We start from the raw sequence: 27,915 nt of genomic DNA, 5'->3' as shown, positions 1-27,915 counted from the left end.
CAGCGGCCCTCGCGAGGTTGGTCGCGCCACCCTTGGCGAGGGCCACGGTCTTCCCATCGTCCTCCACCTCTTCCTCCTCCTCAGCCATAGCCCCGGTCGCTGCGCTCGGGGCATCAGGCGGCACGCACGTCTCGCACGGCCCTGAGTTCTTGGCATTCGTTGGTGTTGTAGGTGTGGAGGTCGTGGTACACGCAGTACCGACTACCCTTGGATGACTCAGGCTGATCTCTGCCTCGCTTGGTGTCCGTCTCTGGTGCAAGCACGGTGGCCCCCTTGCGCTTCACGTCCTTGGCCTTGGGCTTCTTCTCTTCTGGGTCAGCAGCTGGCAGCTCAAGGAGGGAAAGGCGCCCTTCCTCGGCCCTAGCGCACTTGGTCGCCAGGTTGAACAGCTCCAGGGACGTGCACAGGTCCTCATGAATCGTGAGCTCCTCCTTCATCTTGACGTCACGCACGCCATCAGAGAAGGCCGAGGTGATGGCCTCCTCAGACACCTTGGGGATCTTAAGGCGAGCGCTGTTGAAGAGCTGGATGAACTTCTGCAGGATCTCTCCCGGCTGCTGCTTGATGCAGCGCAAGTCACTCATGGTCGGGGGCCGGTCGTGGGTACCTTGGAAGTTGGCGATGAACCGGGTGCGCATCTCATCCCAGGAGGATATCGTGCCAGGAGCCAGGTTCAGGAGCCAGGTGCGGGCGCCGTCCTTGAGTGCCACGGGGAACCAGTTTGCCATGACCTTCTCGTCCCCGTTGGCAGCTTCGATGCCCAGCTCATAGAGCTGGAGGAACTCCGCAGGGTCAGCCGTGCCATCATAGCGTGGGGGCAGCTCGGCGGTGAAGGCGTGGTAGCCTGCGGTGGCCGCGGGAGGCCTTGGGTGACAGAGAGCTTGATCTTGGAAGTCCTTGTGCGCTGCCTCCAGGTGCAGCACGGGGTCTTGATGCGCTGGAGCGGGAGCGCGCCCGTGCCGGGCCGGTGCGGGGAGCACACAGGCGGCTTATTGGGGGCAAGGGATCTCTTGGCAGCTCTTCTCTTGCTGTGCTGGCGCCGGACGGAGTGGGTTCCGCCCAGGGACCACGCGCCTTGGGGCCAAGGCGCCTTCTTGAGGGGGAGGGGGCTGAGGCGCTCCCGGAGCTTCGTCGCCTGCACAGGGCTGGGCGCGGTGCAGCGAGAGGAATGGTGCAAGGGAGCCCCCAGCGGCGCTGACGAGCTCGGTGATGCGGGCGAGCCACTCGTCGTAGAGGTCGTCGATGGGACGGTAGTGCAGGAGCTCCCGCGCCAGGAGTAGCGCGGCGTGCGCGTCCGCAGGGGCGCGACGGGCGTGGGACGAGGAACCGGCTGGGGTTAGCGTCGGGGTGGCGGTGCGGCCTTCTCGCCGCACCGAAGGATGCAGGGACGACGCCTGCTGCTCGTTCCCCGCTGGGCCAGTGGCAGCGTTGATGGCAGGCGACAGGGAACGGTGGGGGCGCCCGCCGACGGGGGCCGTCTGGGCGACGCGAGTGGCGAGAGCGGCCCGGCGCTCGGTGCGGGCTCGACGAGCGTCTGACATGGATGCGACGGGCGGCGAAACACGAGGCGACGGAAGGTGGATTCCGGTGCACCCCTACCTGGCGCGCCAAATGTCGGATTTCGGGTTCCGGCAGACCCTCAAGGTTCGAACTCTGGGGTGCACGCGAAGATCACACCCCCTGCCTACCCATGTCTCACCGCCTCGCAAGGATCTAAAACTACACGAAGAACAACACAGAGGACACGAGATTTATACTGGTTCAGGACACCATTGTGGTGTAATACCCTACTCCAGTGTGTGGTGTGGTGGATTGCCTCTGGGGCTGATGATGAACAGTACAAGGGAAGAACAGCCTCGCGAGGGTCTATTCTTGGCTGGTGCGATGAACTGCTAGGGAAGTTCAGTCGCCTCTCTCTCTCTCTCTGGTGTTGATCTCTCTCTCTCCCAGATGCCTCTCTTCAGATGCCTCCCTTCAGATGCCTCTCTTCAGATGCCTCTACCCCGGGGGTGGCTAGCTCTATTTATAGAGGGAGGCCCTGGGCCTCTTCCCAAAAATTGAGCAGGAAGGGCACCAACAATTGGCCATTTTGAAGGGGAACATCTAGTACACTTATCCTGACTAAAGTTGGTCCTCGCCTGCAAAAGACCCTGACGATGACGCCGGCTTGGGATCCACGATGACCTCCATCCTGTCGTCCTGCTGGTCTTGGTCTTGTTGCACCGAAATGGTTGCCTTTGGTTGATACTCTCGCCTGCGCTTGCCCCCTTTGCACCAAAGAGGAAACAAGGACTCTGCGCAGGCCAGCGCCCGCCTGGCGCCCGCCTAGCCTTGGTCGTCATGGCTTGCGTCATGAGCACCTCGCGAGGTACCCCGCCTTGATCTCTCTCCTCGCGAGCCAACCTGATGAGGCCGTGCCCGAGGAAGCCTCCTATCGTCCACCCCGCGAGGCTTGGCCCCACGCGAGGGTCTTGAGCATATGTTGATGAAGATGGGCCGTACTGGGCCACTCCTAGAGCCACGCCGCAGGCCGCAGGCAGGCAAGTCTGGGTACCCCCATTCCCAGAACACCTACAGATAAGAAGTTGGCCTCAGTCAACAAGTTGGAAGGGGAGAACTTCAAGCTGAAGACTGCTGTTACTGAAGCCAACAAGGAGGTTGCGAGGCTGAAGAAGGACAAGGATACCTTGACTGACAAGGTTGGAAGTTGATACGTCCATTTTGCATCATGCTTTTATATCAATATTTGTTGCATTATGGGATGTTATTACACTTTATATCTCAATACTTATGGCTATTCTCTCTTATTTTACAAGGTTTACCATGAAGAGGGGGGATGCCGGCAGCTGGAATTCTGGCTGGAAAAGGAGCAAATGTTGGAAACCTATTCTGCACAACTCCAAACGTCCTGAAACTCCACGAAACAACCTTTTGGAGTTAATAAGAATTTCTAAGCGAAAGAAATAGGCCAGGGGGCCACACCCTATCCAGGAGACTGGGGGGCGCCCCCTATAGGGCGCCCCCTATCTCCTGGGCCCCCTGGTGGGCCTCCGGCGTCCATCTTCTGCTATATCATCACTTTTACCCTGGAAAAAATCGTGGGCAAGCTTACGGGATGAAACTCCGCCGCCACGAGGCGGAACCTTGGCGGAATCAATCTAGGGCTCTAGCGGAGCTATTCTGCCGGGGACACTTCCCTCCGGGAGGGGGAAATCATCACCAACGTCATCACCAACAATCCTCTCATCGGGAGGGGGTCAATCTCCATCAACATCTTCACCAGCACCATCTCCTCTCAAAACCCTAGTTCATCTCTTGTATCCAATCTTGTATCAAAACCACAAATTGGTACCTGTGGGTTGCTAGTAGTGTTGATTACTCCTTGTAGTTGATGCTAATTGGTTTACTTGGTGGAAGATCATATGTTCAGATCCTTTATGCATATTATTACTCCTCTGATTATGAACATGAATATGCTTTGTGAGTAGTTACGTTTGTTCCTGAGGACATGGGTGAAGTCTTGCTATTAGTAGTCATGTGAATTTGGTATTCGTTCGATATTTTGATGAGATGTATGTTGTCTTTTCCTCTAGTGGTGTTATGTGAACGTCGACTACATGACACTTCACCATTATTTGGGCCTAGAGGAAGGCATGGGGAAGTAATAAGTAGATGATGGGTTGCTAGAGTGACAGAAGCTTAAACCCTAGTTTATGCGTTGCTTCGTTAGGGGCTGATATGGATCCATATGTTTAATGTTGTGGTTAGGTTTACCTTAATACTTCTTTTGTAGTTGCGGATGCTTGCAATAGGGGTTAATCATAAGTGGGATGCTTGTCCAAGTTAGGGCAGTACCCAAGTACCGGTCCACCCACATATCAAATTATCAAAGTACCGAACGCGAATCATATGAACGTGATGAAAACTAGCTTGACGATAATTCCCAATGTGTCCTCGGGAGCTCCTTTATCATTATTAGAAATTGTCCAGGCTTATCCTTTGCTACATAAAGGATTGGGCCACCTTGCTGCACTTTATTTACTTTATTTACTTGTTGCTCGTTACTATTTATCTTATCACAAAACTATCTATCACCTACAATTTCAGTGCTTGCAGAGAAAACCTTACTGAAAACCGCTTATCATTTCCTTCTGCTCCTCGTTGGGTTCGACACTCTTACTTATCGAAAGGACTACGATAGATCCCCTACACTTGTGGGTCATCAAGACTCTTTTCTGGCGCCGTTGCCGGGGAGTGTAGCGCTTTTGGTGAGTGGAACTTGGTAAGGAAACATTTATATAGTGTGCTGAAATTTTCTGTTACTTGTCACTATGGAAACTAATCCTTTGAGGGGCTTGTTTGGGGTATCTTCACCCCAACCAGAAGAGCAAAGAGTTGCTCCTCAACCTACTGAACTTTATGAAAATATTTACTTTGAGATTCCTTCGGGTATGATAGAGAAACTGCTAGCTAATCCATTTGCAGGAGATGGAACATTGCATCCCGATTTACACCTTATCTTTGTGGATGAAGTTTGTGGATTATTTAAGCTTGCAGGTATTCCCGATGATGTTGTCAAAAGGAAGGTCTTCCCTTTATCTTTGAAGGGAGATGCATTGACATGGTATAGGCTATGTGATGATACGAGATCTTGGAATTATAAGCGATTGAAGTTGGAATTTCACCAGAAGTTCTATCCTATGCATCTTGTTCATCGTGATCGTAATTACATATATAATTTCTGGCCTCGCGAAGGAGAAAGCATCGCTCAAGCTTGGGGGAGGCTTAAGTCAATGTTATATTCATGCCCCAATCATGAGCTCTCTCGGGAAATGATTATTCAGAATTTTTATGCTCGGCTTTCTCTTGATAATCGCAACCTGCTCGATACTTCCTGTGCTGGTTCTTATATGCTGAAGACTATTGATTTCAAATGGGACTTATTGGAAAGAATTAAACGCAACTCTGAAGATTGGGGTTCCGACGATGGTAAGGAGTCAGGTATGACACCTAAGTTCGATTGTGTTAAATCTTTTATGGATACCGATGCTTTTCGTGGATTTAGCGCTAAGTATGGACTTGACTCTGAGATAGTAGCTACTTTTGTGAATCTTTTGCTACTCACGTTGATCTCCCTAAAGAGAAGTGGTTTAAATATAATCCTCCTGTTGAAGTGAAAGTAGTTGCACCTATTACAGTCGAAGAAAAGACTATTACCTATAGTGATCCTATTGTTCCTACTGCTTATGTTGAAAAACCTCCTTTTCCTGTTAGGATAAAGGATCATGCTAAAGCTTCGACTGTTGTTCGTAAGAGTAATACTAGGACTTATACACCTCCTGAGCAAATTAATGTTGAACCTAGTATTGCTATGGTTAAAGATCTCTTGGATGAGGACTTAGATGGGCATGTTATTTCTTTCTTGGGTGAGACTGCTAATATTGCTAGACCTGATACTAAGACACGTAGACCTGTCGTAGGCATGCCTGTTATTTCTGTTAAAATAGGAGATCATTGTTATCATGGCTTATGTGATATGGGTGCTAGTGCTAGTGCGATACCTTATGATCTTTATAAAGAAATTATGCACGACATTGCACCCGTTGAATTAGAAGACATTGATGTTACTATTAAGCTTGCTAATAGGGATACCATTAAACCTATTGGGATTGTTAGAGATGTTGAAGTTTTGTGTGGGAAGGTTAAATACCCTGCTGATTTTCTTGTTCTTGGTTCCCCACAAGATGATTTTTGTCCCATTATTTTTGGTAGACCCTTCTTGAATACTGCTAGTGCTAAGATTAATTGTGAAAAGAATATTGTCACTGTTGGCATAGATGGTATGTCTCATGAGTTTAATTTCGCTAAGTTTAGTAGACAACCTCGTGAAAGGGAACCACCTAGTAAGGATGAGATTATTGGTCTTGCTTCCATTGCTGTTCCTCCAACTGATCCGTTAGAACAATATTTGCTAGACCATGAAAACGATATGTTTATGAAGGAAAGGGAAGAAATAGATGAAGTGTTCCTTAAACAGGAACCTATGCTGAAACATAACCTTCCCGTTGAAATTCTTGGGGATCCCCCTCCACCCAAGGGTGATCCCGTGTTTGAACTCAAACCATTACCTGATAATCTTAAGTATGCTTATCTTGATGAAAAAGAAATATATCCTGTTATTATTAGTGCTAACCTTTCAGAGAAAGAAGAAGAAAGATTATTGAAAACTCTGAAGAAGCACCGAGCAGCTATTGGATATACTCTGGATGATCTTAAGGGCATTAGTCCCACATTATGTCAACACAAAATTACATTGGAGAAGATGCCAAACCAGTTAGAGATCCTCAAAGACGATTAAATCCCAAGATGAAGGAAGTGGTAAGAAAGGAGATACTAAAGCTCCTTGAGGCAGGTATTATTTATCCCGTTGCTGATAGTGAATGGGTAAGCCCTGTCCATTGTGTCCCTAAAAAGGGAGGTATTACCGTCGTTCCTAATGATAAAGATGAATTGATCCCGCAAAGAATTATTACAGGTTATAGGATGGTAATTGATTTCCGTAAGTTAAATAAAGCTACTAAGAAAGATCATTACCCTTTACCTTTTATTGATCAAATGCTAGAAAGGCTATCCAAACACACACATTTTTGCTTTCTAGATGGTTATTCTGGTTTCTCTCAGATACCTGTGTCAGCGAAGGATCAATCTAAAACTACTTTTACTTGCCCTTTTGGTACTTTTGCTTATAGACGTATGCCTTTTGGTTTATGTAATGCACCTGCTACCTTTCAAAGATGCATGATGGCTATATTCTCTGATTTTTGTGAAAAGATTTGTGAGGTATTCATGGATGACTTCTCCGTCTATGGATCCTCTTTTGATGATTGTTTGAGCAACCTTGATCGAGTTTTGCAGAGATGCGAAGACACTAGTCTCGTCCTGAATTGGGAAAAGTGTCACTTTATGGTTAATGAAGGCATTGTCTTGGGGCACAAGATCTCCGAGAGAGGTATTGAAGTTGATAAAGCCAAAGTTGATGCTATTGAAAAGATGCCATGTCCCAAGGACATAAAAGGTATAAGAAGTTTCCTTGGTCATGCCGGTTTTTATAGGAGGTTCATTAAGGACTTTTCTAAAATCTCTAGGCCTCTGACTAATTTATTGCAAAAAGATATTCCTTTTGTCTTTGATGATGATTGTGTAGAAGCTTTGAAACACTTAAGAAAGCTTTGATCACTGCACCTATTGTTCAGCCACCTGATTGGAATTTACCTTTTGAAATTATGTGCGATGCTAGTGATTATGCTGTAGGTGCTGTTTTAGGGCAAAGAGTTGATAAGAAATTGAATGTTATCCAGTATGCTAGTAAGACTCTTGATACTGCCCAGAGAAATTATGCTACTACTGAAAAAGAGTTCTTAGCAGTTGTGTTTGCATGTGATAAGTTTAGACCTTATATTGTTGATTCCAAAGTTACTATTCACACTGATCATGCTGCTATTAAATATCTTATGGAAAAGAAAGATGCTAAGCCTAGACTCATTAGATGGGTTCTCTTGCTCCAAGAATTTGACTTGCATATTATTGATAGAAAGGGAGCTGAGAACCCCGTTGCAGATAACTTGTCTAGGTTAGAGAATGTTCTTGATGACCCACTGCCTATTAATGATAGCTTTCCTGATGAACAATTAGCGGTCGTCAATGCTTCTCGTACTGCTCCTTGGTATGCTGATTATGCTAATTACATTGTTGCTAAATATTATACCGCCTAGTTTCACATACCAGCAAAAGAAAAAGTTCTTTTATGATTTAAGACATTACTTCTGGGATGATCCACACCTTTATAAAGAAGGAGTAGATGGTGTTATTAGACGTTGTGTGCCTGAGCATGAACAGGAACAGATTCTACGTAAGTGTCACTCTGAATCTTATGGAGGACACCACGCTGGAGATAGAACTGCACACAAGGTACTACAATCTGGTTTTTATTGGCCTACTCTCTTCAAAGATGCTCGTAAGTTTGTCTTATCTTGTGATGAATGTCAAAGAATAGGTAACATTAGTAGACGTCAAGAAATGCCTATGAATTATTCTCTTGTTATTGAACCGTTTGATGTTTGGGGCTTTGATTATATGGGACCTTTTCCTGCCTCTAATGGTTATACACATATTTTAGTTGCTGTTGATTACGTTACTAAGTGGGTAGAAGCTATTCCAACTAGTAGTGCTGATCATAACACTTCTATTAAAATGCTTAAAGAAGTTATTTTTCCGAGGTTTGGAGTCCCTAGATATCTTATGACTGATGGTGGTTCACATTTTATTCATGGTGCTTTCCGTAAGATGCTTGCTAAGTATGATGTCAATCATAGAATAGCATCTCCTTATCATCCGCAGTCTAGTGGTCAAGTAGAGTTGAGCAATAGAGAGCTCAAATTAATTTTGCAAAAGACTGTGAATAGATCTAGAAAGAATTGGTCCAAAAAACTTGATGATGCATTATGGGCCTATAGAACTGCATACCAAAATCCTATGGGTATGTCTCCTTATAAAATGGTTTATGGAAAAGCATGTCATTTACCTCTTGAACTTGAACATAAGGCATATTGGGCTATTAAAGAGCTTAATTATGACTTTAAACTTGCTGGTGAGAAGAGGTTATTTGATATTAGCTCACTGGATGAATGGAGAACCCAAGCGTATGAGAATGCCAAGCTTTTCAAAGAAAAAGTCAAACGCTAGCATGATAAGAGGATACAAAAGCGTGAGTTTAACATAGGAGATTATGTGTTATTATTCAACTCTCATTTAAGATTTTTTGCAGGAAAACTTCTCTCAAAATGGGAAGGTCCCTACGTTATCGAGGAGGTCTATCGTTCTGGTGCCATAAAAATCAACAACTTCGAAGGCACAAATCCGAGGGTGCTAAACGGTCAAAGAATTAAACACTATATTTAAGGTAATCCTATCAATGTTGAAACTAATATTATTGAAACCGTAACCCCTGAGGAATACATAAGGGACACTTTCAAGAATGTTTCAGACTCCGAAAAGGTATAGGTATGTGGTACGGTAAGTAAACCAACTCCAAAACAACTTTAATGGCAATTTTATCAGTTTTGGATTATTTAGGAATTTTAGGAAGAAAGAAGTAGTCCGAAAGGGACATGAGGCTCCCACGAGAGTGGAGGGCGCCCCCCTGTAGGGCGCGCCCCCTATCTCGTGGGCACCTGGTGTGTCTCTCGGACTCCGTTTTCTTGCATGTTACGTATTTTGATCGGTAAAAATTCATTATATATACTCCCGAAGGTTTTGACTACCGTATCATGCAATTATCCTCTGTTTTCATTTTGAGTTGTTTCTGCAGCAGATTTGGAGCAAGATGTCATCCCAAGATTCGGAGGGAGAGAGCTATGTGGCTGACTATATCGCAAACCCAAAAGCATATGGGGATGTGGATCATTATGGCTGGACCACGGAGGAAGAAGAAGATTATGACCCAAAGGGGAAGGAGGAGACAAGATCCGATGAAGAGGACGATCCACTACGTCAACCTGGCGATATGCACGTGGAGTTCAAGAAGTCAAGCTTCCCTAAGGTTCAATCTATCCCACCACGTTTTTTGCAGGACAACAAGGCGGCATTATGCAAAAAGATAATGAAACTTGAGCTCGAGAATGAGGATTTGAGGGAGGAAAATTTTAGCCTCATATGCAAGCTAGAGAAGAAAAATGCAACAACACCACCACCTCCATCACCTCAGGGGACATAATCACATGGGTATGGGCACTCCCCTTGGCAACTGCCAAGCTTGGGGGAGGTGCCCCGGTATCGTATCACCATCACACTCCTATCTTTACCGCTTTGTTTAGTTCGATCCTTTTAGTAGTATCTTGATCTAGTAGTTTGAAGTCTTGATATCAAGTAGTTTGAGTTTTGCTTTGTGATCTCTTTTTGTAATCGAGTCCGTGAGCTATCTATAATAAAGATTAGTGTTGAGTCAAGGGCTTTGCTATGTGCTATGATATTGAGAAAGTAGAAAGAATAAAAAAAGTTCATATTGATCTTATGGATAGTGATAACTTCACACATAGAAAGTATGAGGCATAAAAATTGTTGAGAGTTGATGAATGTAGCCTTGGTCATCGTTGCAATTAATAGGAAGTGATAAGGAAAGAGGAGTTCACATATAGATATATTATCCTGGACATCTTTTATGATTGTGAAGCACCCCTTAAGTATGACATGCTAAAAGAGTTCATGATGGACAAGGAAGACAACGTAATGGTTTATGTTTTCCGATATCTCAGTTAAAGTATATTGTCATTGACCTTCCAAACATGTTGAGCTTGCCTTTCCCCCTCATGCTAGCCAAATTCCTTGCACCAAGTAGAGATACTACTTGTGCTTCCAAATATCCTTAAACCCAGTTTTGCCATGAGAGTCCACCATACCTACCTATGGATTGAGTAAGATCCTTCAAGTAAGTTGTCATCGGTGCAAGCAATAAAAATTGCTCTCTAAATATGTATGACTTATTAGTGCAGAGAAAATAAGCTTTGTACGAACTTGTTGTGGAAGTAATAAAAGCGACGGACTGCATAATAAAGGTCCACATACAAGGGGCAATATAAAGTGACGTTCTTTTGCATTAAGATTTTATGCATCAACCCTAAACGCGCATGACAACCTCTGCTTCCCTCTGCGAAGGGCCTATCTTTTACTTTATGTTTTTACTTTATGCTTGAGTCAAGGTGATCCTCACCTTTCCCTTTTTCATTTTATCCTTTGGCAAGCTCCTCGTGTTTGAAAGATCATGATATATATATCCAATTGGATGTAAGTTAGCATGGGCTATTATTGTTGACATCACCTAAAGGTGAATACGTTGGGAGGCAACACAATAAGCCCCTATCTTTCTCAGTGTCCGGCTGAAACTCTATAACCACAAGTACTGCGTGAGTGTTAGCAATTGTAGGAGACTACGAGATAGTTGAGTATGTGAGCTTGCTGAAAAGCTCTATTATTGACTCTTTCTGATGTTACGATAAATTGCAATTGCTTCAATGACTGAGATTATAGTTTGTTAGTTCCCAATGAAGATTTTGAACCATACTTGACATTGTGAATTTCTTGTTACTTGAGCATAAGAAATCATATGACAAAATCTATATATGTTGCTATTATTTGAATGATCATGATGCCCTCATGTCCGTATTTTATTTCTATCGACACCTCTATCTCTAAACATGTGGACATATTTTTTGATTTCAGCTTCTGCTTGAGGACAAGCGAGGTCTAAGCTTGGGAAAGTTGATACGTCCATTTTGCATCATGCTTTTACATCATTATTTATTGCATTACGGGCTGTTATTACACTTTATATCTCAATACTTATGGCTATTCTCTCTTATTTTACAAGGTTTACCATGAAGAGGGGGGATGCCGGCAGCTGGAATTCTGGCTGGAAAAGGAGCAAAGGTTGGAAACCTATTCTGCACAACTCCAAAAGTCCTGAAACTCCACGAAACAACTTTTTGGAATTAATAAGAGTTTCTGAGCGAAAGAAATAGGCCAGGGGGCCCACACCCTGTCCAAGAGATAGGGGGCGCGCCCCTATCTCCTAGGCCCCCTGGTGGGCCTCCGGCGTCCATCTTCTGCTATATCATCACTTTTACCCTGGAAAAAATCGTAGGCAAGCTTACGGGACGAAACTCCGCCGCCACGAGGCGGAACCTTGGCGGAATCAATCTAGGGCTCTGGCAGAGCTGTTCTGTCGGGGACACTTCCCTCCGGGAGGGGGAAATCATCACCAACGTCATCACCAATGATCCTCTCATCGGGAGGGGGTCAATCTCCATCAACATCTTCACCAACACCATCTCCTCTCAAAACCCTAGTTCATCTCTTGTATCCAATCTTGTATCAAAACCACAAATTGGTACCTGTGGGTTGCTAGTAGTGTTGATTACTCCTTGTAGTTGATACTAATTGGTTTACTTGGTGGAAGATCATATGTTCAGATCCTTTATGCATATTATTACTCCTCTGATTATGAACATGAATATGCTTTGTGAGTAGTTACGTTTGTTCCTGAGGACATGGGTGAAGTCTTGCTATTAGTAGTCATGTGAATTTGGTATTCGTTCGATATTTTGATGAGATGTATGTTGTCTTTTCCTCTAGTGGTGTTATGTGAACGTCGACTACATGACACTTCACCATTATTTGGGCCTAGAGGAAGGCATGGGGAAGTAATAAGTAGATGATGGGTTGCTAGAGTGACAGAAGCTTAAACCCTAGTTTATGCGTTGCTTCGTTAGGGGCTGATATGGATCCATATGTTTAATGTTGTGGTTAGGTTTACCTTAATACTTCTTTTGTAGTTGCGGATGCTTGCAATAGGGGTTAATCATAAGTGGGATGCTTGTCCAAGTTAGGGCAGTACCCAAGTACCGGTCCACCCACATATCAAATTATCAAAGTACCAAACGCGAATCATATGAACGTGATGAAAACTAGCTTGACGATAATTCCCAATGTGTCCTCGGGAGCTCCTTTCTCATTATTAGAAATTGTCCAGGCTTATCCTTTGCTACATAAAGGATTGGGCCACCTTGCTGCACTTTATTTACTTTATTTACTTGTTTCTCGTTACTATTTATCTTATCACAAAACTATCTATCACCTACAATTTCAGTGCTTGCAGAGAAAACCTTACTGAAAACCGCTTGTCATTTCCTTCTGCTCCTTGTTGGATTCGACACTCTTACTTATCAAAAGGACTACGATAGATCCCCTACACTTGTGGGTCATCAGAAGTCTCACAACGAAGAAGGGCGAACTGGAGGCTTATCTGGGACGGCATGCTGAGAAGCTGGTCCTGAAGCTTGAAGGTACTTCCTCTCATCCGACTGATTTGCTGTTGTCGACTCATTGTTTAACTATCGACTCACTGCTTTTCCGACTGTGCAGAACTCTGTCAAGACTTCGAAGTAGAGATTGGGTGGATCGAGACAGGTCTTGACCCCATAAACTCTCATGTCAAAGATGACATCATGATGAACGTGCCGCGGTTGGAGTCTCGTCTGGACATATCTTGCTCGTCTGAAGGTGGCGATGTCGCAGATTGACATAGAACTCTGGCCCCGAGTGGAACTCCAGAATGATCTCCAGTCTCTGATGACTCGATTGAATGAAATCCCTGGTCGAGTGCAAGAGTGGAAGAAGTCGTCTGCTCGCTGTGGCACCGATGTGGCTCTGTCGTTGGTCCGAGTCCACTGCAAGGATGTCAGAGAAGACAAGCTGGCGGCTCTCAAGGTTGCCAACACCAAGAAGCTCAACTTCCAATCCTTCATGGACACCTTCATCGACGTTGCTACTCGTATCGCAGACAACATTGACCTTGACATCTTCGTCAAGCCAGCAAGTCCTCCTCCCGCCGAGTGAACAAACATTATGCCCCACCTTTATTTGCCTCAGAATGCCCAATGGTTTTGTAACCGTTAAACTCTTTAAGGCCTGATGCCTGAGCACTTCTGCCCGCTGCGGTTCTGGACTTTTGCGGGATTTATCTAAACTTGGGTTTTCTATGAATATGGCTGTTTTGTCTTTACCACTTCTGGATCTTTTTCAGTTTCGAGCGGTCTTCACTTCCCACCCGGAGTAGATGTTTTACTTGTGATGCAGCTCCGACAATGTGCTTGATTGGCACCTTGTTGTCCTTGCGGATTGTGATGGAGTGCATGTTGTACTTGTGACGCAGCTCAGGCAACTCGCCCAGTCGGTGCCTCGTCGTCCTTGTGGGTCGAGATGGAGCGTACATTGTACTTGTGATGCAACTTAGAGGTCGTCGTCCTTGCGGATCGAGATGGAGCGTACGTTGTACCTGTGATGCAACTCAGAGGTTTTTTGTGACTTAGGCGAGTGTGGGGTCACAGCTAAGCCCTCGAGTGGGAGGATTGCTCTCCACTCGGAGTGTTTTTAACTTAGGCGAGTACGGGGTCGCAGCTAAGCCCTTGAGTGGGAGGATTGCTCTCCACTCAGAGTAGTTTTTTTTAACTTAGGCGAGTACGGGGTCGCAGTTAAGCCCCCGAGAGGGAGGATTGCTCTCCACTCGAAGTGTTTTTTCACTTAGGCGAGTACGGGGTCGCAGCTAAGCCCCCCGAGTGGGAGGATTGCTCTCCACTCAGAGTAGTTTTTTAACTTAGGCGAGTTCGGGGTCACAGCTAAGCCCCTGAGTGGGAGGATTGCTCTCCACTCGGAGTAGTTTTTAACTTAGGCGAGTTCGGGGTCGCAGCTAAGCCCCCGAGTGGGAGGATTGCTCTCCACTCGGAGTAGTTTTTTAACTTAGGTGAGTTCGGGGTCGTAGCTAAGCCCCCGAGTGGGAGGATTGCTCTTCACTCGCAGTAGTTTTTTAACTTAGGCGAGTATGGGGTCGCAGCTAAGCCCCCGAGTGGGAGGATTGTTCTCCACTCGGAGTGTTTTTGAACTTAGGCGAATCAGGTTCGCGGCTAAGCCACACACTGGGGGATTTGAACACAGATGATTATGGGAAATCAATCATTAAGATACTGCAAAAATCTTGTCTTTGGTAAGCAAACTGAAGGACTCTTATTACAACTCGTCGATGAGCGGTTTAGGTATAAAAAGGGTGAAGCATCTCTACGTTCCACGCATGTGGCTCGTCCATTTTCTTGGCTACGTTGTAGATGTGGTACGCTCTATTGTGAAGCACCTTGGTGATGATGAAGGGACCTTCCCAGGCCGGAGCGAGCTTGTGAGGCCGTGAACGAAATATGCCCTAGAGGCAATAATAAAGTTATTATTTATTTCCTTATTTCATGATAAATGTTTATTATTCATGCTAGAATTGTACTAACCGGAAACATAATACATGTGTGAATACATAGACAAACATAGTGTCACTAGTATGCCTCTACTTGACTAGCTCGTTAATCAAAGATGGTTAAGTTTCCTAACCATAGACATGAGTTGTCATTTGATTAACGGGATCACATCATTAGGAGAATGATGTGATTGACTTGACCCATTCCGTTAGCTTAGCACTTGATCGTTTAGCATGTTGTTATTGCTTTCTTCATGACTTATACATGTTCCTATAAGTATGAGATTATGCAACTCCCGTTTACCGGAGGAACACTTTGTGTGCTACCAAATGTGACAACGTAACTGGGTGATTATAAAGGTGCTCTACAGGTTTCTCCGAAGGTACTTGCTGGGTTGGCGTATTTCGAGATTAGGATTTGTCACTCCGATTGTCGGAGAGGTATCTCTGGGCCCACTCGGTAATGCACATCACTATAAGCCTTGCAAGCATTGTAACTAATGAGTTAGTTACAGGATGATGTATTATGGAACGAGTAAAGAGACTTGCCGGTAATGAGATTGAACTAGGTATTGAGATACCGACGATCGAATCTCGGGCAAGTAACATACCGATGACAAAGGGAACAATGTATGTCGTCATGCGGTTTGACCAATAAAGATCTTCGTAGAATATGTGGGAGCCAATATGAGCATCCAGGTTCCGCTATTGGTTATTGACCGAAGACGTGTCTCGGTCATGTCTACATAGTTCTCGAACCCGTAGGGTCCGCACGCTTAAAGTTAGATGATAGTTGTATTATGAGTTTATGTGTTTTGATATACCGAAAGTTCTTCGGAGTCCTGGATGTGATCATGGACATGACGAGGAGTCTCGAAATGGTCGATACATGAAGATCGATATATTGGACGACTATATTTGGACACCGGCAAGGTTCCGAGTGAGATTGGGACAATACCGGAGCTCCGGGAGGTTATTGGAACCCCCGGGAGGTATATGGGCCTTAATGGGCTTTAGTGGAAAGGAGGGGAAAGGAGCAAGGGAGGGGGCATGCCCCCCAAGCCCAATCCGAATTGGGAGGGGGGTCGACCCCTCCTTTCCTTCCTCCCTCCTTCCTCTTCCTTCCCTCTCCCTCTCCAAATAGGACTCCCCCCTTGGGCGCGCCTCCTCCCATTGGCCGCCCCCTCCTACACTCCTTTATATACGGGGGAGGGGGGCACCCCATAGACACAACAATTGATCATTGATCTCTTAGCCGTGTGCGGTGCCCCCCTCCACCATAGTCCTCCTTGATAATATCATAGCGGTGCTTAGGCGAAGCCCTGCGTCGGTAGAACATCGTCATCGTCACCAAGCCGTCATGCTGACAGAACTCTCCCTCGACACTCGGCTAGATCGGAGTTCGAGGGACGTCATCGAGCTGAACGTGTGCAAGAACTCGGAGGTGCCGTGCTTTCGGTGCTTGATCGGTCGGACTGTGAAGACGTACGACTACATCAACCGCGTTGTGCTAACGCTTCCGCTTTCGGTCTATGAGGATACGTGGACACACTCTCCCCTCTCGTTGCTATGCATCACCATGATCTTGCGTGTGTGTAGGAAATTTTTGAAATTACTACGTTCCCCAACAGTGGCATCCGAGCCAGGTTTTATGCGTAGATGTTATATGCACGAGTAGAACACAAGTGAGTTGTGGGCGATACAAGTCATACTGCTTACCAGCATGCCATACTTTGGTTCGGCGGTATTGTAGGATGAAGCAGCCCAGACCGACATTATGCATACGATTACGCGAGACTGGTTCTACCGACGTGCTTTGCACATAGGTGGCTGGCGGGTGTCAGTTTCTCCAACTTTAGTTGAACCGAGTGTGGCTACGCCCGGTCCTTGAGAAGGTTAAAACAGCACTAACTTGACAAACTATCGTTGTGGTTTTGATGCGTAGGTAAGAACGGTTCTTGCTAAGCCCGTAGCAGCCACGTAAAACTTGCAACAACAAAGTAGAGGACGTCTAACTTGTTTTTGCAGGGCATGTTGTGATGTGATATGGTCAAGACGTGATGCTATATTTTATTGTATGAGATGATCATGTTTTGTAACCGAGTTATCGGCAACTGGCAGGAGCCATATGGTTGTCGCTTTATTGTATGCAATGCAATCGCCCTGTAATTTCTTTACTTTATCACTAAGCGGTAGTGATAGTTGTAGAAGCAATAGTTGGCGAGACGACAACGATGCTACGATGGAGATCAAGGTGTCGCGCCGGTGACGATGGTGATCATGACGGTGCTTCGGAGATGGAGATCACAAGCACAAGATGATGATGGCCATATCATATCACTTATATTGATTGCATGTGATGTTTATCTTTTATGCATCTTATCTTGCTTTGATTGATGGTAGCATTATAAGATGATCTCTCACTAAATTTCAAGATAAAAGTGTTCTCCCTGAGTATGCACCATTGCCAAAGTTCGTCGTGCCCACACACCACGTGATGATCGGGTGTGATAAGCTCTACGTCCATCTACAACGGGTGCAAGCCAGTTTTGCACACGCAGAATACTCAGGTTAAACTTGACGAGCCTAGCATATGCAGATATGGCCTCGGAACACTAAGACCGGAAGGTCGAGCATGAATCATATAGTAGATATGATCAACATAGTGATGTTCACCATTGAAAACTACTCCATTTCACGTGATGATCGGTTATGGTTTAGTTGATTTGGATCACGTGATCACTTAGATGATTAGAGCGATGTCTATCTAAGTGGAGTTCTTAAGTAATATGATTAATTGAACTTAAATTTATCATGAACTTAGTCCTGTTAGTATTTTCAAATTATGTTGTAGATCAATAGTTTGTATTGTTGCTTTCATATGTTTATTTTGATATGTTCCTAGAGAGGACTATGTTGAAAGATGTTAGTAGCAATGATGCAGATTGGATCCGTGATCTAAGGATTGTCCTCATTGCTGCACAGAAGAATTATGTCCTTGATGCACCGCTAGGTGACGGACCTATTGCAGGAGCAGATGCAGACGTTATGAACGTTTGGCTAGCTCAATATGATGACTACTTGATAGTTTAGTGCACCATGCTTAACGGCTTAGAATCGGGACTTCAAAGACGTTTTGAACGTCATGGGCCATATGAGATGTTCCAGGAGTTGAAGTTAATATTTCAAGCAAATACCCGAGTTGAGAGATATGAAGTCTCCAACAAGTTCTATAGCTAAAAGATGGAGGAGAATTGCTCAACTAGTGAGCATGTGCTCAGATTGTCTGGGTACTACAATCGCTTGAATCAAGTGGGAGTTAATCTTCCAGATAAGATAGTGATTGACAGAGTTCTCTAGTCACCATCACCAAGTTAGTAGAACTTCGTGATGAACTATAGTATGCAAAGGATGACGAAAACGATTCCCGAGCTCTTCGCGATGTTGAAATCAACGAAGGTAGAAATCAAGAAAGAGCATCAAGTGTTGATGATTGACAAGACCACTAGTTTCAAGAAAAGGGCAAAGGGAAAGAAAGGGAACTTCAAGTAGAATGACAAGCAAGTTGTCACTCCCGCGAAGAAGCCCAAAGCTGGACCAAAGCCTGAAACTGAGTGCTTACACTGCAAAGGAAATGGTCACTGGAAACGGAAATGCCCTGAATATTTGGTGGATAAGAAGGATGGCAAAGTGAACAAGGGTATATTTGATATACAGGTTATTGATGTGTGCCTTACTAGTGTTTATAGTAGCCCCTGAGTATTTGATACTTGTTCGGTTGCTAAGATTAGTAACTCGAAACAGGAGTTACATAATAAACAGAGACTAGTTGAGGGGAAGTGACGATGAGTGTTGGAAGTAGTTCCAAGATTGATATGATCATCATCACACACTCCCTATACTTTCGGGATTAGTGTTAAACCTAAATAAATGTTATTTGGCGTTTGCGTTGAGCATGAATATGATTTGATCATGTTTATTGCAATACGGTTATTCATTTAAAGTCAGAGAATAATTGTTGTTCTGTTTACATGAATAAAACCTTCAATGGTCATACACCCAATGAAAATAGTTTGTTGGATCTCGATCGTAGTGATACACATATTCATAATATTGATGCCAAAAGATGCAAAGTTAATAATGATAGTGCAACTTATTTTGGCACTGCCGTTTGGGTCATATCGGTGTAAAGCGCATGAAGAAACTCCATAAAGATGGATTTTCGGAATCACTTGGTTATGAATCATTTGATGCTTGCGAACCGTGCCTTTTGGGCAAAATGACTAAAACTCCGTTCTCCAGAACAATGGAACGAGCTACTGACTTGTTGGAAATAATACATACTGATGTATGCAGACCAATGAGTATTAAGGCTCGTGGCGGGTATGTTTATTTTCTAACCTTCATAGATGATTTGAGCAGATATGGGTATATCTACTTGATGAAACATAAGTCTAAAATAGTTGAAAGGTTCAAAGAATTTCAGAGTGAAGTGGAAAATCATCGTAACAAGAAAATAAAGTTTCTACGATCTGATCATAGAGATGAATATTTGAGTTATGAGTTTGGCCTTCAGTTAAAATAATGTGGAATAGTTTCACAATCTCATGCCACCTGGAACACCACAACGGTGTGTCCGAACGTCATAACCACACATTATTTGATATGGTGCGATCAATGATGTCTCTTACCGATTTACCAATATCATTTTGGGGTTATGCATTAGATATAGTTGCATTCTCGTTAAATAGGGCACCATCTAAATCCATTGAGATGACACCGTATGAACTATGGTTTAGCAATAAACCTAAGATGTCGTTTCTTAAAGTTTGGAGTTGCGATGCTTATGTGAAAAAGTTTCAACCTGATAAGCTCGAACCCAAGAAATGTGTATTCATAGGATACCCAAAGGAAACTATTGGGTACACCTTCTATCACAAATCCGAAGGCAAGACATCCATTGCCAAGAATGGATCCTTTCTAGAGAAGAAGTTTCTCTCGAAAGAAGTGAGTGGGAGAAAAGTAGAACTTGATGAGGTAATAGTACCTTCTCCCGAATTGGAAAATAGTTCATCACTGAAATCAGTTCTAGTGATTCCTACACCAATTAGCAAGGAAGCTAATGATGATGATCATGAAACTTCAGATCAAGTTACTACGGAACCTCATAGGTCTTCCAGAGTACGGTCCGCACCAGAGTGGTATGGTAATCCTGTTCTAAAAGTCATGTTACTAGACCATGATAAACCTACGAACTATGAGGAAGTGATGATGATCCCAGATTCCGCGAAATAGCTGGAGGCCATGAAATCTTAGATAGGATCCATGTATGAGAACAAAGTGTGGACTTTGGTGGACTTGCCCGATGATCGGCAAGCCATAGAAAATAAATGGATCTTCAAGAGGAAGACGAACGTTGATAGTAGTGTTACTATCTACAAAGCTCGACTTGTCGCAAAAAGGTTTTCGAGAGATTTTCTCAACTGTAGCGATGCTTAAGTCTGTCCGAATCATGTTAGCAATTTCCACATTTTATGAAATCTGGCAAATGGATGTCAAAACTGCATTCCTTAATGGTTTTGTTAAAGAAGAGTTGTATATGATGCACCCAGAGGGTTTTTCAAATCCTAAAGGTGCTAACAAATGTGCAAGCTCCAGCGATCCATCTATGGACTGGTGCAAGCATCTCGGAGTTGGAATATACGCGTTGATAAGTTGATCAAAGCATATAGTTTTATACGGACTTGCAGTGAAGCCTGTATTTACAATAAAGTGAGTGGGAGAAGTACAACCTTTCTGATCAGTATATGTGAGTGACATATTGTTGATCAGAAATGATGTAGATTTTTTCTGGAAAGCATAAAGAAGTGTTTTAAAGGAGTTCTTTAAAAGAAAGACCTCAGTAAAGCTACTTACATATTGAGCATCAAGATCTATTGAGATAGATCAAGATGCTTGATAATATTTTCAATGAGTACATACCTTGACAAGATTTTGAAGTAGTTCAAAATGGAACAGTCAAAGAAAGAGTTCTTGCCTGTGTTGCAAAGGTATGAAATTGAGTAAGACCCAAATCCCGACCACGGTAGAAAATAGAAAGAGAATGAAAGTCATTCCCTATGCCTCAGTCATAGGTTCTATAAAAGTATGCCATGCTATGGACCAGACCTATTGTATACTATGCCCTGGTTTGGCAAGGGAGTACAATGGTGATCTAGGAGTAGATCACTGGACATTGGTCAAAATTATCCTTTGTGAAATAAGGATATGTTTCTCGATTATGGAGGTGACAAGAGGTTCGTCATAAAGGGTTATGTCGATGCAAGATTTGACACTGATCCAGATGACTCTAAGTCTCAATCTGGATACATATTGAAAGTGGGAGCAATTAGCTAGAGTAGCTCCGTACAGAGCATTGTAGACATAGAATATTTTTGCAAAATACATACGGCTCTGAATGTGACAGACCCGTTGACTAAACTTCTCTCACGAGCAAAACATGATCACACCTTAGTACTCTTTGGGTGTTAATCACATAGCAATGTGAACTAGATTATTGACTCTAGTAAACCCTTTGGGTGTTGGTCACATGACGATGTGAACTATGGGTGTTAATCATATACAGATATGAATATTGGTGTTAAATCACATGGCGATGTGAACTAGATTATTGACTCTAGTGCAAGTGGGAGACTGAAGGAAATATGCCCTAGAGGCAATAATAAAGTTATTATTTATTTCCTTATTTCATGATAAATGTTTATTATTCATGCTAGAATTGTATTAACCGGAAACATAATACATGTGTGAATACATAGACAAACATAGTGTCACTAGTATGCCTCTAGTTGACTAGCTCGTTAATCAAAGATGGTTAAGTTTCCTAACCATATACATGAGTTGTCATTTGATTAACGGGATCACATCATTAGGAGAATGATGTGATTGACTTGACCCATTCCGTTAGCTTAGCACTTGATTGTTTAGTATGTTGCTATTGCTTTCTTCATGACTTATACATGTTCCTATAACTATGAGATTATGCAACTCCCGTTTACCGGAGGAACACTTTGTGTGCTACCAAACGTCACAACGTAACTGAGTGATTATAAAGGTGCTCTACAGGTGTCTCCGAAGGTACTTGTTGGGTTGGCGTATTTCCAGATTAGGATTTGTCACTCCGATTGTCGGAGAGGTACTCTAGGCCCACTCGGTAATGCACATCACTATAAGCCTTGCAAGCATTGTAACTAATGAGTTAGTTACAGGATGATGTATTACGGAACGAGTAAAGAGACTTGCCGGTAACGAGATTGAACTAGGTATTGAGATACCGACGATCGAATCTCGGGCAAGTAACATACCTATGACAAAGGGAACAACGTATGTTGTTATGCGGTTTGACCGATAAATATGTTCATAGAATATGTGGGAGCCAATATGAGCATCCAGGTTCCGCTATTGGTTATTGACCAGAGACGTGTCTAGGTCATGTCTACATAGTTCTCGAACCCGTAGGGTCCGCATGCTTAAAGTTAGATGACGATTATGTTATGAGTTTATGTGTTTTGATGTACCGAAGGTTGTTCGAAGTCCCGGATGTGATCATGGACATGATGAGGAGTCTTGAAATGGTCGATACATGAAGATCTATATATTGGACGACTATATTTGGACACCGGAAAGGTTCCGGGTGAGATTGGGACAATACAGGAGCTCCGGGAGGTTATCGGAACCCCCCGGGAGGTATATGGGCCTTAATGGGCTTTAGTGGAAAGGAGGGGAAAGGAGCAAGGGAGGGGACTCCCCCACAAGCCCAATCCGAATTGGGAGGGCCCCCCCTTTCCTTCCTCCCTCCTTCCTCTTCCTTCCCTCTCCCTCTCCAAATAGGAAAAGGAGGAGTCCTACTCCCCGTGGGAGTAGGAGTCCCCCCTTGGGCGCGCCTCCTCCCCTTTACCGGCCCCTCCTCCACTCCTTTATATACGGGGGAGGGGGCACCCCATAGACACAACAATTGATCATTGATCTCTTAGCCGTGTGCGGTGCCCCCCTCCACCATAGTCCTCCTCAACGTAGCGGTGCTTAGGCAAAGCCCTGCATCGGTAGAACATCATCATCGTCACCACGCCATCGTGCTGACGGAACTCTCCCTTGACACTCGGCTGGATCGAAGTTCAAGGGACGTCATCGAGCTGAACGTGTGCAAGAACTCGGAGGTGCCGTGCTTTCGGTGCTTGATCGGTCAGACCGTGAAGACGTACGACTACATCAATCGCGTTGTGCTAACGCTTCCGCTTTCAGTCTACGAGGGTACGTGGACACTCTCTCCCCTCTCGTTGCTATGCATCACCATGATCTTGCATGTGCGTAGGAAATTTTTGAAATTACTACGTTTCCCAACAGGCCGTTTCTGATCCACTCGGAGCACAAGGTCTCCTTCTTGGAACGCTCGACCTCTGACATTACGGGCATGGAATCAATACAGATCTTGCTGATAGATGGTCACTGTATCAGATCCATCTCACATTCCTCTTCCAGGAGATCAACTACATCTTGGCGTGCTTGTTCTGCTTCAGCTTTTGAGAAGAGTTCCACTCGGGGAGCGTTGTGTAGCAAGTCACTCGGAAGCACAGCCTTAGCGCCGTACACCAAGAAGAAAGGGGTTTGGTTAGTCAACCGGTTCGGTGTCGTTCTCAGCCCCATAGGACGGATGGTAACTTAGTCACCCAAGCTCTGGAAGCGTGCTTAAGGTCGCGCATCAGTCGGGGTTTTAGCCCTTGAAGGATCAAACCATTCGCCCTTTCTGCTTGCCCATTCGACTGCAGGTGTGCAAAAGACGCATAGTCGACCCGAGTTCCCTGGGAAGCACAGAATGCCTTAAACTCGTCGGAATCAAAATTGGAGCTGTTATCTGTGATAATGCTGTGAGGGACTCCATATCTAAATATCAACTCCTTGATGATGCTTGAGTCAAGGTTTTTGATAGGCTTGGCTTCGATCCATTTGGTGAACTTGTCGACTGCCACGAGCAAATGAGTGAAACCACTTCTGCCAGTCGTGAAGGGTCCAACCATATCCAACCCCCAGACTGCAAACGGCCAGACGAGTGGAATAGTCTTCAAGGCAGACGCAAGCTTGTGAGACATGTTGGAGTAGAACTGACAACCTGCGCACTTGTCGACTATATCCTTTGCCATCTCATTCGCATGAGGCCAATATAATCCCGCTCGGTATGCTTTGGCCACGATAGTCCGAGAGGATGCATGGTGACCACAGATCCCCGAGTGGATATCGTTTAGGATCATTCAACCTTCTTCTGGGGTGATGCAGTGTTGGGCCACTCCTGTGGCACTTACTCTGTAAAGCTGCCCTTTTATCATGGTGAAATCTTTTGATCGACGGACTATCTGGCGGGCCTCATCCTCATCCTCTGGGAGTTCCTGCCTGAGCAGGTACGTGATGTACGACACCGTCCAATCGAGCATGATCACTAGGACTTCCATGATCATGTCGACCACAGCTAGGACTTCAATCCAGTCGGATTGGTTGAACTTATTGGTTGCGGGGGCTCTTCCTTGAAGGGATCTTCTTGTACTGACAGGGTGTGCAGATGCTCCAAAAACACGTTGCTGGGGATAGGCTTCCAAGTGGAACCTATCTTTGCCAGCTCATCAGCGGCTTGATTCTTGATTCAGGGTATGTGGTGGAGCTCTAACCCCTCAAACTTCTTCTCTAACTTTCTTAGTGCGTTGCAATAACCAGTCATTGCTGGACTCCTGATGTCCCATTCCTTCATTACTTGATTAACCACTAAGTCTGAGTCGCCGTAGACCATCAAGCGCCGGACGCCGAGTGAAATGGCCATACGCAACCCATACAACAGTGCCTCGTACTCAACCTCATTGTTTGAAGAATCAAAGTGAATCTGGAGGACATAACTGAGCTTGTCTCCTCTTGGGGACACCAAAACCACCCCTGTGCCAGAGCCATTCAACATCTTGGACCCATCAAAGAACATAGTCCAATGCCCCGACTGAATCTGAGTCGGTTGCTGCTGTTCAATGCACTCTGTGAGGAAATCTGCTATTGCTTGGGACTGGATGGCTTTCTTTGCCTCAAACTTGATATCTAACGGAAGGAGTTCAATCGCCCATTTTGCCACTCGACTAGTTGCATCTCTATTATTCAGAATTTCTGACAATGGAGCGTCGCTGACAACTGAAACCGAGTGGTCTAAGAAGTAATGTGCAACTTTCTTTGTGGTCAGTTAAATTCCATAAACAAGCTTCTGATAATGAGGATATCTTTGCTTGGACGGGGTCAAGACTTCTAAAATGTAATACACAGGGCGCTGAACTTTGAAGGCTTTGCCTTCTTTTTCCTGCTCGATCGTGAGCACTGTGCTGACGATTTGTTCAGTGGCTGCAATGTAAAGCAGCAAAGGCTCCTTGCTGACTGGAGCGGCAAGCACCGACTGGGTGGAAAGTAGGGCTTTAAGATCTTCAAATGCTGCTTCAACTTCATCATTCCACTCGAACTTGTCAGACTTCTTCATCAATCGGTAAAGAGGTAATGCCTTTTCGCCGAGGCGTGAGATGAATCGACTCAATGCGGCCAAACAACCAGTAAGCTTCTGAACATCGTGCACGAGCACAAGGCGTTTCATTCAGAGGATTGCGCCAATCTTCTCTGGGTTCGCATCGATCCCCCGTTCGGAAACAAGGAAACCAAGTAACTTCCACCTGGGACTCCGAATGTGCACTTTGATGGATTGATCTTGATATTATATCTTCTTAAGTTGGCAAAGGTTTCAGCGAGGTCAGTCAGCAGGTCGGAACCTTTGTGTGACTTAACCACTATGTCATCCATGTATGCTTCAACATTTCGACTGATTAGAGTGAGCAGGCACTTCTGAATCATGCACATGAATGTGGCACCAACATTCTTGAGGCCAAAGGGCATAGTAACATAGCAAAAACACCCGAATGGGGTGATGAAAGCCGTATTTATTTCGTCGGGTCCATACGGTTGGATCTGATGGTACCCGGAATAAGCATGCAAAAGGACAATCGCTCTCATCCCGCAGTCGAGTCGACTATCTGGTCGATGCGGGGCAGAGGAAAATGATCTTTCGGGCAGGCCTGATTGATGTGCTTGAAATCAATACACATTTGAAGTGATTTATCTTTCTTGGGGACCATAACGACATTGGCGAGCCACTCGGAGTGGTATATCTCGCGGATGAACTCGGCAGGCAGAAGCCGAGCCACCTCCTCACCAATCGCCTTTCTCTTCTCCATGGCGGACTGACGGAGATGCTCTTTAACGGGTTTTGCTTTTGAGTCGACTCGCAAACGGTGCTCAGCCAGCCCCCTAGGTACACTCGGCATGTCAGATGGCTTCCATGCAAAGATGTCCCAGTTCTCACAGAGGAACTGGATGAGCGCTTCTTCCTATTTGCTATCGAGTGTCGTCGAGATATGGGTTAGAGCAGCATTGGGGTTGGTCGGGTGAATGTGAACCGGCTTTCTCTCGCCGGCCGACTGGAATGCGGACTCCGAGGCAGGCCTCTTGTCACGCAACAAATCACTCGGATCTGCATTTTTCTGGTATTCTTGAAACTCTACTGCTGCCATCTGCTCATCGGCGATCTTCGAACCATTCTAGAGACAATCTTCTGCTCTCTGCCGGTTTCCAGTGACCGTGATCACGCCTTTGGGGCCAAGTATCTTCAACTTGAGGTACACATAACACAGTCGAGCCATGAAGCTAGCATAAGCAGGTGTGCATAGAATGGCATGTTAGGCACTGTCAAAATCCACTACCTCAAACGTCAACTTTTCCTTGCGGTAATTCATGGAATCACCGAAAACCACATCAAGAGTGATCTGACCAAGTGAATCGGCTTTCTTTCCTGGGATGATACCATGGAATCTCATGTTGCTCTCACTGAGTTTGGACATCGGAATGCATGCTACCTGTTGAGCACTGCATTGGTTTTCCCTTGAAGAGGAAAGGGTGATGCAGCAAAGTAGCGTAAGTATTTCCCTCAGTTTTTGAGAACCAAGGTATCAATCCAGTAGGAGGCTCCTCAAAAGTCCCACGCACCTACACAAACAAACAAGAACCTCGCAACCAACACGATAAAGGGGTTGTCAACCCCTTCACGGAAACTTGCGAAAGTGAGATCTGATAGAGATAATAAGATAAGATAAATAGTTTTGGTATTTTTATGATATAGATTGGGAAGTAAAAGATGCAAATAAAAGGTAGATGGAAAACTTATATGATAAAAGATAGACCCGGGGGCCATAGGTTTCACTAGTGGCTTCTCTCAAGATAGCATAAGTATTACGGTGGGTGAACAAATTACTGTCGAGCAATTGATAGAAAAGCGCATAGTTATGAGATTATCTAGGCATGATCATGTATATAGGCATCACATCTGTGACAAGTAGATCAAAACGAGTCTGCATCTACTAGTATTACTCCACACATCGACCGACTCCTGCCTGCATCTAGAGTATTAAGTTCATAAGAACAGAGTAACGCATTAAGAAAGATGACATGATGTAGAGGGATAAACTCATGCAGATATAAACCCCATCTTTTTATCCTCTATGGCAACAATACAATACGTGCCTTACTGCCCCTGCTGTCACTGGGAAAGGAAACCGCAAGATTGAACCCAAAGCTAAGTACTTATCCCATTGCAAGAAAGATCAATCTAGTAGGCCAAACCAAACTGATAATTCCAAGATACTTGCAAAGATAACCAATCACACATAAAAGAATTCAGAGAAGATTCAATTATTTCTCATAGATAAACTTGATCATAAACCCACAATTCATCGGATCTCGACAAACACACTGCAAAAAGAGTTACATCGAATAGATCTCCTAGCATAATTCTCAATGTAATTTTCTTTATTGTGGCATGAATGTTCAGATCCAAATGATTCAAAATAAAAGTTCATATTGACATAAACACAATAATACTTCAAGCATACTAACAAAGCAATCATTTCTTCTGAAAATAACATGGCTAAAGAAAGCTATCCCTACAA

This window comes from Triticum aestivum, chromosome 2B (assembly GCF_018294505.1).
Source record: "Triticum aestivum cultivar Chinese Spring chromosome 2B, IWGSC CS RefSeq v2.1, whole genome shotgun sequence".
NCBI lineage: Eukaryota > Viridiplantae > Streptophyta > Magnoliopsida > Poales > Poaceae > Triticum > Triticum aestivum.
The sequence above is the reverse complement of the archived record's forward strand: the minus strand, read 5'-3'. Positions refer to the sequence as shown.